General features: G+C 30.4%; 1 protein-coding gene and 1 long non-coding RNA gene across 2 annotated transcripts in view; one reads left to right on the forward strand and one right to left on the reverse strand.

Moving 5' to 3' along the window:
• LOC140445955 (uncharacterized) overlaps nt 1-13702 on the forward strand; it is a 249157-nt gene that overhangs the window by 164041 nt on the left and 71414 nt on the right. The window lies entirely within an intron of this gene.
• On the reverse strand, nt 2492-7484 carry LOC140447007 (uncharacterized). Its single transcript, XR_011951556.1, has 2 exons — nt 7243-7484; nt 2492-2867 (listed from the first exon to the last, which is right to left on the reverse strand). It is a non-coding gene; the product is annotated as an uncharacterized lncRNA (long non-coding RNA).

Below are 13702 nucleotides of genomic sequence, written 5' to 3' on the forward strand. Positions count from 1 at the left end.
GAAAACTTCAACGAGCTTATTGCGAAACTTCCACAACAATCTCGTTATATGATTTCGTATTAATTAAATCATGATGAAGACAAGTTTGACGAAAAACACACGCAAGACCTTTTTACGGCGGGTTTTTAGGTGAGTAAATAGATAGGTTACGACGGGATTTGAATCTTCCAAGTCTATTATCTTTTAGAGTTTTTTCTGTTTACACTGTGATGGATTTAGTGGTATACATAGCAACCCATTAATGGCCAAGGGATTAAATAAAAAAATCAATAGATTGGAATGCTGATATTCCTTTTTAACATAAATTAGACAAAATATACCTGTTTCAATACTGTTTATCCAGATAAAATATGTTTATTTTAAATAATAATAATATTTTAAAAGTTTATTTTAAATAATCTCAACGACTAGTAAGTTGCACTGACAAATTGTGATATTTTGTAAACATTTACACATTTTTTTATCTATATTACAGTGTCTTGAAAAAGGAATAAAACAATTCCGAAAGATTGATAAAAAGTCAAAAGAGTGTTTCTTTAACATCTCGGCCAACCTTCTGACTGGCAGCCCTAATCAACTGGTGGTTTTATTTATATCGACAGTCACGAATATCCTGTATTTCTTATATATAGATATATAGATATATATATATATATATATATATATATATATATATATATATATATATATATATATATATATATATATTGTTATGATGTATTGTTTGTTTGAATGATGAGCAATGAGTATTTTTAATAATATAGGGTTTTTATCGCGGTTCTCAAAGAATTAGTTTGTAAGTACTTTTTTAAATTATCTTTATTAGATCTACTATGAAACACACATATATATCTAAACTAGCTAATGTAAATTTAAAATAAACTATCTTTAAATTGAAATTTTTATGAAACTAATTAAATTCTATAGACAATGTAAAATTTAAACAAACTATCTTCAAAATTGAAATTGTTATGACACTAACTAAATTATATTAACAAAATTTTTGTACCTTTCTGTCACTGAATGCCTAAATGAACTGTTTTCCACTATATAGATTATAATCACTACTCAAATGTCTTCTTCTCAGCTTCGGTTATCCTTGTTTTTATGAAATTACTTTTTCCAATTATCAGCTTCCACCAATTTAAGATATTTTTCTTCACAGCATTTATAAACCACCAAGCAAACCAGCAAACAGCATTTATATTTATTCTTCTTTTCTATATACCAATATCCAATCACCAAATATATTATTTAATTTTAATATTCAATTAATACTTCTTCCATTATCCAATTATCATTTATACATAACATAATTTTTAATCTTCAATATTATTTTCTTTATACTGTTTCTTAATATTGATTTAACTCACTATATTGAACAATTGTAACTGATTGACTGCCTCTAACTAATTTTCATACTAAAAAACTCATAACTGAATGGACTTTCTTACTAAACTTTCTGACTGACTAACTTAATGGACCTTCTTACTAAATAAAAACTTTCTGACTGACTGACTGACCAAATTGCAATTCTGAATCCAAATCACCGGGTATTTATATCTTTTTTGATGTTCCAGAACCATCTGGTAAGAAATCATGTTCCATTTGTTCTATTAAATACATGTCTGAATTTTCTGGAACAAACCATTTCGCAAACAAGGTCATCTCCGGTGATCTAGAGAATTCCATACTTTTCTATTAATAATTTTGTTGACATTTAGGCTTTTCAGATCAGAATATACACTTAAATCATTAACTTAACATTCTAATTTAATAAACTACACATTTTATTATTATAACCCCACTTTATATTTACAACCATTCCTTAAATGTCACTTCAGAGTATGTATATCTGGTTGCCTAGTCACATGGCTCACTTAAATATATTTACAACATTATAATTATATAAAAAAAATACTTTTTATATGCTTTTAAATTGCTAATATGCTAATTTCTTAAAAATGCCCTCACATAAATAAATTTTATTAAATTCTCTAGTATATAACTTCTTAAAATAACCAAATACTTGTTATGTCTAATATTATCTAGTATATAACTTATAAATTATTTTCTTTAAACACTAATCATATCAATATATATATATATATATATATATATATATATATATATATATATATATATATATATATATTTCCATATCTATAAAACTTCTTATTATATTCTTAGTACACTTCTTTATTTTTCTGTGATCATTCTCTATTACCTATTGCATGGTGAATATATTATGGTCTGGTGTATTATGTCCTTTTCTCAACCTGCTGTTTACGTCCTATATTTTATTATAAATTTTATTATTTATTTTAAAGTAAAATTGTAGCATATTGTCAATAAAAGTAGTAAACCTGTTTACTTTTGCCACTTTAACTTTGAACAGCCGCAGCCGTTTTAAGTGCAACAAATAGATGCAATATAAGGAACTTGAAATATAGGGCGTAGAAAAAAGAACGAAAGCATAAATGTGCACAAATAAATGTTACATGTTTATTAAAAAATAATTTATTAAATCATAACACTTAATTATTTACAGCATTTCCAATACAGAGCCGCACCGCGAAGGCAGTTTCAATAGCATTCTGTTTGGTCTTTAGACAATTTTCAATAATATACCCTGCTTTGTCACCATATTCCCGACGTATATATTCTGAAGCTCTATCCATGTTTATCGTGTTATTATCATTAATTATATTTAGAATTTTATAAAAGCAGTGAATGAATTTTTTTGTGCTCGAATCGTGTTGTCCATTTTTAAGATTGTCCAAGAATTGCTGGTATGGCAAGTTAGTTTCTGTAGCGCATTTTAACAGTGTCTCCTTAACGGTAGCATCCGTGTTCGTCAAAGACGGCTAAAAAAACAAGTGTGTTATATTTCTGCATAATGATAATGATAATAATAATTTCAGTAATTCTCAGTTATAATTTCAGTAATAATATTATTCTATCTACTACTGGTGTTATTCCCAAAAACCTCCTAGTGAACATAAAACAGCTGGGTCTAAATGAACATCTTTATAAGGCCATGCAGAAAGCTGTACTCCTCGCGACGTCCAGGTGTGTACGAAAATTTTTGGGAGATACTCCAGCAAACCAAGTCACCTAGGGTTCGATAACACGGAAAGAGTCCCACCAGAGCTCAATCTTTTTGATACCGTAGGTATCATGGATGAGTGAATTTTCCCCTTAGAGGGAGTGTGAGTAGTATGGCTAAATCTGAATAATAATTTCAGTAATTACAGTGGGTGATTAAATTATTATGATCAGTCACAAAAGTTTAAGGTTTTCAAATGGGTTCAAAAATTTTATAATAAAAAATATAATATTTTGTCACTAATAACCTCACTTTTTTTTTGACGTTTACAGCTCTGTCAAATTACGTGACAACATACACATTGTGGTGAATTTGCGCTTGGAGTTTACAACTGAATTTGTATGTTTTTGTATTTTTTTGAAAGATTAGTATCGTTTTATCTTTGTAGTATGTTTTATTCATGTATTAGTGGTGATTGTGAGTGAAAAAAAACTATCAGTTTTAATTTTAAAGACATTTTCAAAACATTTCGATTTTTGAGAAGAAAATCATAATGGGTAAGGCTAAAGACGTCCCTGTGTGTACAATGGTGGAGATAAAAACACTTTTATTGAATACAAAGCTTTCCCAACGTCAGATAGCTCAACAATATCAAGAAAAAAATTGATACCAACAAACCCCTGACTCACCAGCGTGCCCAAAAATGTGGTCGAAAGCGTGTCACTACACCCAGAGACAAAAGAAAAATGAGGGAAATCTTCGTAAACAATAGAAAGAAGCCAAGAAGAATCATCACAGGACTTGTGATGCCAGTTTCTGACATAAAAGTCCGCAGAAGGCTTGCTGAGCAAGATTTAAAATCATGCCGTCCTGTCAAAAAACCAAAGTTGACCATCGCAATGATGAAAAAGAGACTGGAATGGGCCAAAGAACACCAAAATTGGACAATTAAGGATTGGAATAAGGTAAATCACGTCACTACTAAAGTTTAAATCCATAAAACCACTGTTTTTATCATAAAAAATATCTTATAGTTATGCCTCCGATTCGCCAAACCAAAGACTGGTTTGGCAAATCGGAGGATTTTAACTTTATGCACGATTCAGCACCGTGCCATAAGGCAAAAACAGTAACATCGTACCTGGAAAAAAAGAAAATTAAAGTACTGAAGTGGCCAGGTAATTCCCCAGACCCCAATCCGATCGAAAATCTATGGGAGCTTATGAAGAGGGGGATTGCACAGGAAACTGTCAAAAATAAGCAGCTGTTAATTGAGAGACTCATTGCCACCTGGCACCTGGAAACGATAAAATAAAAGAAGACTGCCTAAGAAACATTCAAAGCATGCTAAGGAGGATCAAAGCTGTCATCGAAGCTAAAGGAGGTCACACAAAATATTAAAAAAAATTGTTATTTAAGGTCAAAGAAAAAAATATTTTAAAATTTTGTAAAAGAACGTGTTTATTTATCTATTTTTATATTATATTCACATCACTAGACGCTTATATGCAGTTTTATTCTTTAGTAAACAGCAAAATACAAAGTTTTTTGAAGTGATCATAATAATTTGATCACCCACTGTAATATATATTGTGGGTTTGGTGGAAAAACTCATTAGGTGAAATTCGAGATAAGGCGAATCTGGCGACGGTCCACCAGAAAATTAAATTTGGAAATAATACCTAACGCGTAAATACTAAAAAACTATGATAGTCACATTAATTACAGTAAATAGGGAGCTAATTTTGTATGACCATATTCATACAATAGATGAAACACGACTTCCTGAGCAAATACCAGTTAGGTGGATACCAGTTGGAAGAAGCAAAAGAGGAAAACCAAAACACAGACATGGGTTGGGAGGCGTTCAAACGGGAATGTACAATTAAAAAAGAATTAACAATCTTTTCTTGACATGATACAATTATTTCAATTTAGAAGTAGCCCAGTCTGGTTAAAAAAAATTTTTTTCGCATCTGAAGCTTTTAAGACGTAGCTGGGGGTTACTAGATGACGAATAGATGAAAAAGTACTCGTATTTTTACCTTGCGTTTTTTTTAAACAATAATTTATGGTCACAATTTAATTTTTTGTCTATAAGTTTTTTCCCTCATATGTTACATAAACAATATTTATATTATTTTTTTATATCAAGAATATCTTAATTTTTCCGTTTTTTAAATTAAAATTGATAAACAATTTACGGAGATATTTGCAATAAAGCAGTTTTTGTGCACTAATTTATAAATTTTGTTGATTTTTTTATTAACAAAATAAAATGTTATTAATACATTTGAACATCGAAGAATTACCGTCTTTTAAATTTGTGCGAAATTTCCCCTCGATCGATCAAGTAGTTTAAAAGTTATTAAATTTATTTATCCCTGAGGCTAAATATTTAAACTATTAAACTTGCTCTATTAATGATGCTAAACACATTTAGCAAATTTTATAGGATTCTTTAAGACATAATCTATCTCAGAAGTTAAATGTATATTGCGGTTTTATCGAAATTATTTACAAAATAAACGTTTGAAAAGGGGGTATGTTTTTTACTTATAAACAATTGTAATATCTTCTATATTTTTCAAGCTCCAGACTTGTTCGTACAACCATCGGATAGCTGGTAAAAAAACTCCCATTAAAAAAAAACCTTCTATGACCAATAGGAACGAAGTTAAGGAGTATTTTGACAAAATTTCGGAGCGTGGCAGCTGCTACTCATACCGCCTTTTTTACGCATACTAAGATATATTACCGGTATTATATAGATGACCTTTATCCTATTCACATGAATACATATACAATGTAGGAACACGAGGACGGTATACTCTGTGATCTTTGGAGATATTTAGATCTAAAAACATAAATAAATGTGTTTACCGTCCTCGTACTGTACATATACCTATTCACATATATAAATATAGTTATTTATATTTCGATGAGCTATCCCGGATTTAAAAAAGCGTTCTAGCTGTAATGGAAGCCGAGATAATGTAAATTTGTCCTACGTGTTTCAATTTGAAGTTCCGATCTTGAAAAAAAAAACAGAGCTGAAACAGTTATCCCCTCCACTTTCCTATGTGGATCTTTCGAAAGTACCTTCTGTTTCGCTGTAAGTTTCGAAAAATTAGATGAATTTTGGATGAAGTTTCAATATAAAGTTTAGATTTTCATTCAAAATTTGTGCAAATTTTACTTCTTAATGTTTATAAACAATGGAGATATGATTTTTTTTAAATAGTCTTTAACTTCGTTCCTATTGGTCATAGGTTTTTTTTAATGTGAGTTTTTTATCAGGTATCCAATGGTTGTACTTACAAGTTTGTAGCTTGAAAAATATATTGAAAAGTTATTACAATTGTTTATAAGTAAAAAACATACCAATTTTTCAAACGTTTATTTTGTAAATAATTTCGATGAAAACGTAATATGCATTTAACTTCTGAGATAGTTTAAGTTTTAAAGAATCCTATGAAATTTGCTATATGTGTCTACATCATTAATAGAGCAAGTTCAATAGTTTAAATATTTAGCCTTAGGGATAAATAAATTAAATTAGCTTTTATACTATTTGACCGATCGGGGGGAAATTTCGCACAAATTTAAAAGACGGTAATTCCTCGATGATTAAATGTATTAATAACATTTTATTTTGTTAATAAAAAAATTAATAAAATTTATAAATTAGTGCAAAGAACTGCTTTTTTGCAAATATTTCGTAAATTATTTATCAATTTTAATTTAAAAAACGAGAAAATAAAGATATTTTTGATATAAAAAATGATATAAATATTGTTTATGTAAAATATAAGGGAAAAAACTTATAGACAAAAAATCAAATTGTGACAATAAATTAGTGTTAAAAAAACCCAAGTTAAAAATGCGAGTACTTTTTCATCTATTCGTCATATAGTAACCCCCACCTATGTCTTAAAAGCTTCAGATATCTCCGAAAAATTTTGCCGTAAAATCGATGATTTTTGCATAACCAGACTGGGCTAAACATCCATTAGGGCTTATCCATCTTTATTTTCTCTTTGGTGTCATTTTAAGAAAAATTCAGATTTGAAAACAAAAGATTTTATCGCAAATATATAATTTACCTTAATTTAATTTATAATTATAACAACCAATAAAAAGTATTCCCAAATTAATAAAAAAAATAAAGTCTAAAAACTCTTCGTACTTACCCCAGCATTAACTAAATATGCCGATAAAACTAGTACCACAACAATTTTAAGCATTTTAAAAGATCCAGAATGTTCAGAAACTTACGATAGGTAGGCAGGTTTTATACTGACTTAAACAACAGCAAGTGTCTTGGCTTATAAACCTGTTTTTTAATTGTGTGTTTACAAACTGGCTTCATTAAGTTTCTTCATAATATTTAATAATTAATTTTCACCTTTGATTTTTTATATTTTGTCATTCAATTAGTACAAGGTGGATAATTGTTAACGCAAATAATATTATTGTGTACTCAAACTGGATATATATATATATATATATATATATATATATATATATATATATATATATATATATATACATATATATAGATATATATATATATATATATATAATATATATATATATATAATATATATATATATATATATATATATATATATATATATATATATATATATATAGCGTGTTTACTTAAGTCAGCAATATGACAAAAAATTTTTTTATTTTTAATCGTTGGTCTAAAATCGAAGATGCAAACATCAGATATAAAATTTTATCAATCTTATACCATCTACTTAAGTCAAAAAATACGAATTTTGTTCGAGAATTAAGTACCCGAGGTGACGGTAAACGAAGAAATAAATATTGAGGAGGAAGAGGTAAAGAAATTAAGGTAATTTGATGACAGAATGCCGAATAAACTCACAAAGTTCGGAGGGCCAGATATGACCAAACAACTACTAAAACTAATCCAAAAATCAATAGAACAAAACAGAATTTCTCAAGAATGGAGATCAAGCATCCTAATACCTCTCTTCCAAAATGGAGACAAATTTGACCCGGAATATTACAGAGGAATTAACTCATTAAACACAACACTAAAATTAACAACCAAAGTGATATCAAATAAACTGGAATGAAATTATAACACTAGCAGAAGAACAACAAGGTCGGGAAGATCATTCACCGACGCTATATTTATAATAATGAGGCAAGTGCAAGAGAAATCATTAGAATACAACAAACCGGCTTCTTCTTCTTCTTCTTTAGTGCCTTATCTGGTCCGGATGTTGGCGATGATCAAGGCTATCGTGGTTTTATTGACTGATCTGCGAAACAGCTGCGCGGAGGTCATTCCAAACCATTGTTGGAGGTTTTTCAGCCACGAGATACGACGGCGTCCTGGTCCTCTCCTGCCAAATATTTTACCTTGCATAACGAGTTGAAGAATTCGATATTTTTCTTCGTTCCGCATCACGTGCCCGAGGTACTTAAGCTTACGTTGTTTCACTAAATTAATCACTTCTTTTTCTTTTGTCATGCGCTGTAGGACCTCAACGTTGGTGACATGATCCACACAAGATACTTTTAGTATCCTCCTGTAGATCCACATCTCGATGGCTTCAATCCGCTTTTCTGTGGCTTGTGTCAGTGTCCAGACTCCATATAGTAACACTTAAAGAATGTAGCACCTCACTATCCGCATCTTGGTTCCCAAACTGAGATCACTGTAGCACAGCAAGGATCTCAACTGGATAAATATAGACCGTGCCATTTCAACTCTGGATCTAATCTCTTGAGCGTAGTCCTATTGTGAGTTGAGGGTAGTTCCGTGGTAAGTGAATCTGTCAACTCTCTGGATCTCTTCGCTACCTGTGCCATTAGTGCCCCGGAAACTAAATTTGCACAGCTGACAACCATGAATTTAGTTTTCTTAATATTAAGGTCTAGTCCGTATGTTACGCTCACAGTTCTCACTCGGTCTAGTAACGCTTGTAGATCATTTAGGCTGTTTGCTAGTAACACAGTGTCATCTTAATCATAGTATCGTGGTATACTATATAGTAATATCGTAGTATACTAATCTATAATATAAAAGTAGTATACAGTATATATAATAGTTTATAGTGTATATGTATATAACGTACGTAGATGTTTTTGTGTTGATAGAATTTTTATTTTTATATTTTTTTGTGTATAGTTTATCGTGTGTGTATATATAGAATATAGTGTTACACTAGCTACAAAATAAAATATCAAAATACACAAGAACACAGGTCACCATTTACATTTACAATAAATATTGAAATGACAGTGAATTAAAGACAGCATCAAAAATGACACAAACGTTTTTTTTTCTTCTCTTTTTGTTGTTTCTGCATTAATAACGAGTCAACAATTTAATAATTTCTGACAATTTGGCAAAGTTGGTATTTCTAAGAACTTAAGTTTTTTCTTGGTTAAGCTAAGTAAAAACTTGTATGGTGGAACGCAAATTACAACTTAGAAATTTTTTTGACTAAGCAAAAGATTTTACTTAGATCACGTTGGTGGAACCGGACATAACTTACATATATATATATATATATATATATATATATATATATATATATATATATATATATATATATATATATATATATTTAGGGATTCTACAGTATTCACTGCCTTCCTTCGCTCAACCGTTTCCATCTCTCTCTGTTGTTCCATTCTCCATCGTTTAGTCCTCTCTTACTCATGGCGTCGTCTACTTCGTTCCTCCAGGATTTTCGGGGTCGTCCTCTTTTCCTCCTTCCTATGGGGCTCCATTCGGTTATTCTTTTTATCCATCTGCTGTCGCTAGCTCTTCTTACATGTCCATACCACTTTAGTCTTTTTTGTTCTATATATGTTAGTATGTCTGTTTCTATTGATGTTCTTTGCTTTATTTCGTCATTACTTCTCCTATCCATTCTTGTTACTCTGCAGCATCTTCGCAGGCATTCCATCTCTGTTGCTATTATCTTACTGCAAAACAGCAGTAACATAACTTACATCTGAGCGGATCTTTTGCTATTGTCATAGATTTAGTTTTGTTGGTAGAAATGGTCATGTTTAGTTGGCGGCTTATTTGAAAGAACTGAAAGAGCTGTCTCTGAAGATCATCTTCTGATTCGGCAATAATTGCTACATCATCTGCGTAACACACCATACAAATTCTTTTGTTGCCCATTCTGTATCCGAGATTGAGAGATGTTACTTTGTTTATAATTTTGCCCATGAGTAGTTAACAAAAAAACTACAGGATAGGTGCTTCCCTGGTGCACCAGGGAATATTATATACGTTTAATAATAGAAATACATCGAGATGCATGTAATAGAACTTAACGAATGAAATGGAAAGAGGCAACTGGTGTGTTATGTGACTTAAAGATCTCCATGAAACTAAAGGTAAAATTCTATAAAACTGTAATAAGACTAGCTATGATGTATGGAACTGAGTCTTGGTTAGTTAAAATAAAGGAACAATGAATTTATCTAACATAAATGAGAATTCTTAGACGGATGGAGTGGAATTATAAAAAGGATAAAAGTAAAAATAAGTATATGAGTGTAGGGGTGGAGCAATTGATGTCAAAATAAAAGAGCATTTGTTAAGATGGTTCGGTATATTCGAACGTCAAAACATTAATCACTTGTGATTAACGTTTTCATCAAATCATTTGTGATTTGCAAATTCATGGAAAAAATGGGAGAAGAAGCCCAAACGATATCTGGGTGGAGACGCTAGAGCAGGACATGTAAGTGGAATTAATATTGGTATTACTTAAAATATAAACTTGTGGAAAATTATTATTCGGTAAGCCGATCACGCATAGGAATATAAACAAAGAATGATAAACGATGATGCTCTTCCTATATAGCGTCATCTAATTTTGTTGAAAGAAAATAGATACCACTTTGTGTCTTAAAACTATTTAGCGTATTTATTAAATATTTGAAAACTATTTCTATCTTCCAGAAATACAATGTTTTAATTCATTTTATAGAGAGCGAACCCTACCGATGAAATAATGAAATTGAACTGTAACCTACCCTGTAAACAAGTTTAATATTTTATTTTTATTCTAAATTTCTACAAGATCATTTAAAAGAATTTACTCAACTTTTTACATAATAAAAATAAAACTTAAGGTCAATACTTATTATGGTAGCTAATTAATTAATAAAAATTGATGAAGCTGATAACAAATAACGTATTTTTCAGTCAGGTTTATTAATGTCATTGACTTATTCAAATGTGTTGATGTTCAGTAGAATCTTTTAGTTACATTAGATTGAGAAGAACTGATTTTACGTGTAAGCCAAGAACACTAATGAAAGCAAATAAAATAATGAAAATCAGACCAAAACATTGTAAGAATGCAAGAACGGTTTTAGAAGTTCGTTTGATTAAAGCGTTCTGCAAAAATATGTGCCTTCTAATCCATATTGAGAAAAATATTCTCGAAATATTGTTACAAAAATAGTAGCAGGGAGGAGGGGGCACATGTGGACAAATTTCTTCTATGTAAGATTCACATTTTTGTGAGTCTTTGTGTACATTTAAATTTGGCAGTAATTAAATTATTTAGGACACGTGCATTAAATTCCAAGTAGATGTAATTAGTCCCCATGTGCCCCTAAGGAAGGCACATGTGGACAAGACAATATTTTCTGCGGGGCACACATGAATACAGGTTTTGATGGAAATAAAATAATAACATTTTTTTATAAGTGCAATTTTTAATATTTATTTAACATAATACATTGAATTATCCCATATTATATCTAATTCCATATTATTAACCTAAAAAAGGAGCTGGATCTTAAAATTCCAATTTTTTGTTGTTGTTCGAGTTGTCTAGAATCGTAAGAGATGTGGACGTGGTTCTTTTGATCATTCTTACTTGCACATAAACAAAAGCAAAATTAAAAAGACGGAGATAATAGCTAGTAGAGCTAAACCAGAAAGATGGGATAAATAATACGAAGAAAAGCCATATATAATTTGCCAAAAAGGGCGCCATTTTGTCTTGTGAAAAAGAAAAATCAAAACTAAAATATTTGTATGTTCGCTCAGAAAACCTATTAGTAATTATATATGGTACACGAGGAAGAAAAATAAAATAATGACCAGTTGTAATATTGACCAGTTAACGGAAATATTCATCTTAATAATTATCTGCTGAGCTAGTATAAAAAAGGTAAAAGCTTAGTGTGAATTTCTTTGTTTCACTAGACTTGCTTTCACTGTATATTAGCGGGTTCTTTTAATAGAAGAAAGACTGTTTCCCAATATTAACTAAACCATAGTAGGTTTCTCAGTTATAAAAAACTTATGTTTCCACTCCCATCTTTGGCGAGTGAACTTAGATAAAAATGTTTATTACTAATGGAAAAGATAGATAATGATGCTTTTGTAAGGGAAATAGTGCATACAATAAATATAACAGAAGAGAGGAGAGAGGAATTTATAGCTTAAACTAAACCGGATAAGAAACTTCAAATAATTAGAGATTTTTGTGACAAAGGGTGGCCGTCATACGCATCGAGGGTACCTTACATATTAAAAGATTATCTTAATATTAGGCTTGACGTTTACTTATTAAATGATTTGATATTTTATAGGGACATAGTTGTTATAGTTTTGGATTATTTCCGGCATAGGATGTTAAAGTTACTCCATGAAACACACTTTGGGGTTACAAAAACAAAGCAAAGAGCGAGACAGTTGTGGTTCTGGCCAAATATTAATAAGGATTTAGTGGTTTTAGTTAGTGTTAATTGTGAGAAATATCAGAGAAATAATGTTAAAGAGCCGTTAATACTACGAGGAATTTCAGAACTGCCATTTCAAATGCTAGCGGCTGATATTTGTGAATTTGGAAAGCATTTTATATAATCGTGAGGGATTATCTCACAAAGTGGATTGAAAGTTTTCTGTTGCAGTGCAAAACATCCCGGTCAATAATAAATTCGTTTAAGATATAGATACATCCCCAGCACAAATCTTGAATAGTCGTAGAGATAGAGGCAAACTTCTAATTTTACATGCAAAATATTTACCAGGACAAGTAGACCTAAAAAGTGAAAAGAATAAATTGGATAATAAAAGAAAATTATACAAGCACTTCTATGATAGAAATATAGCTACAAAAGAAGAACTAAGTGTAGGGGATAATGTGGTTATAAGAGAAGATGGACAATGGACGCCTGCTGTGGTAAGACGATGTTTACAAGCGCCAAGGTGATATGTCGTTGAGAAAGAAAATCAGACATTGGTAAGAAGAAAAAATGTCTAACACTTGAGACCATCTAGTAATATGCCTAAACATTGTATTAACCTAGCAGCTGATTTTGATTACAATCAGAATGACAGACCTTTAACATCAACGGCATGTGACCGAGTCAGTTTCCTACCAGAAGTAAAAGATTAATTAAACTCCAATCTAGATATAATAATTTCGAGATGTACTAGTTTTGCAACCAGTATTGTTATAAATCTTTTTTTAAAATGTTTTTATTCTTCGTTCATTTTTATAAGTTCTATATTTTATTGGAAGGAAAATATGTCATTAGACTGAATAGCTCATAAATGTAAATTCCTGACAGGACGATGACATGGGACTAGCGGCACGAGGTCTTATGGCAAAAAAT

Source organism: Diabrotica undecimpunctata, chromosome 7 (genome assembly GCF_040954645.1).
Source record: "Diabrotica undecimpunctata isolate CICGRU chromosome 7, icDiaUnde3, whole genome shotgun sequence".
In the NCBI taxonomy this organism is placed as follows: Eukaryota; Metazoa; Arthropoda; class Insecta; order Coleoptera; family Chrysomelidae; genus Diabrotica; species Diabrotica undecimpunctata.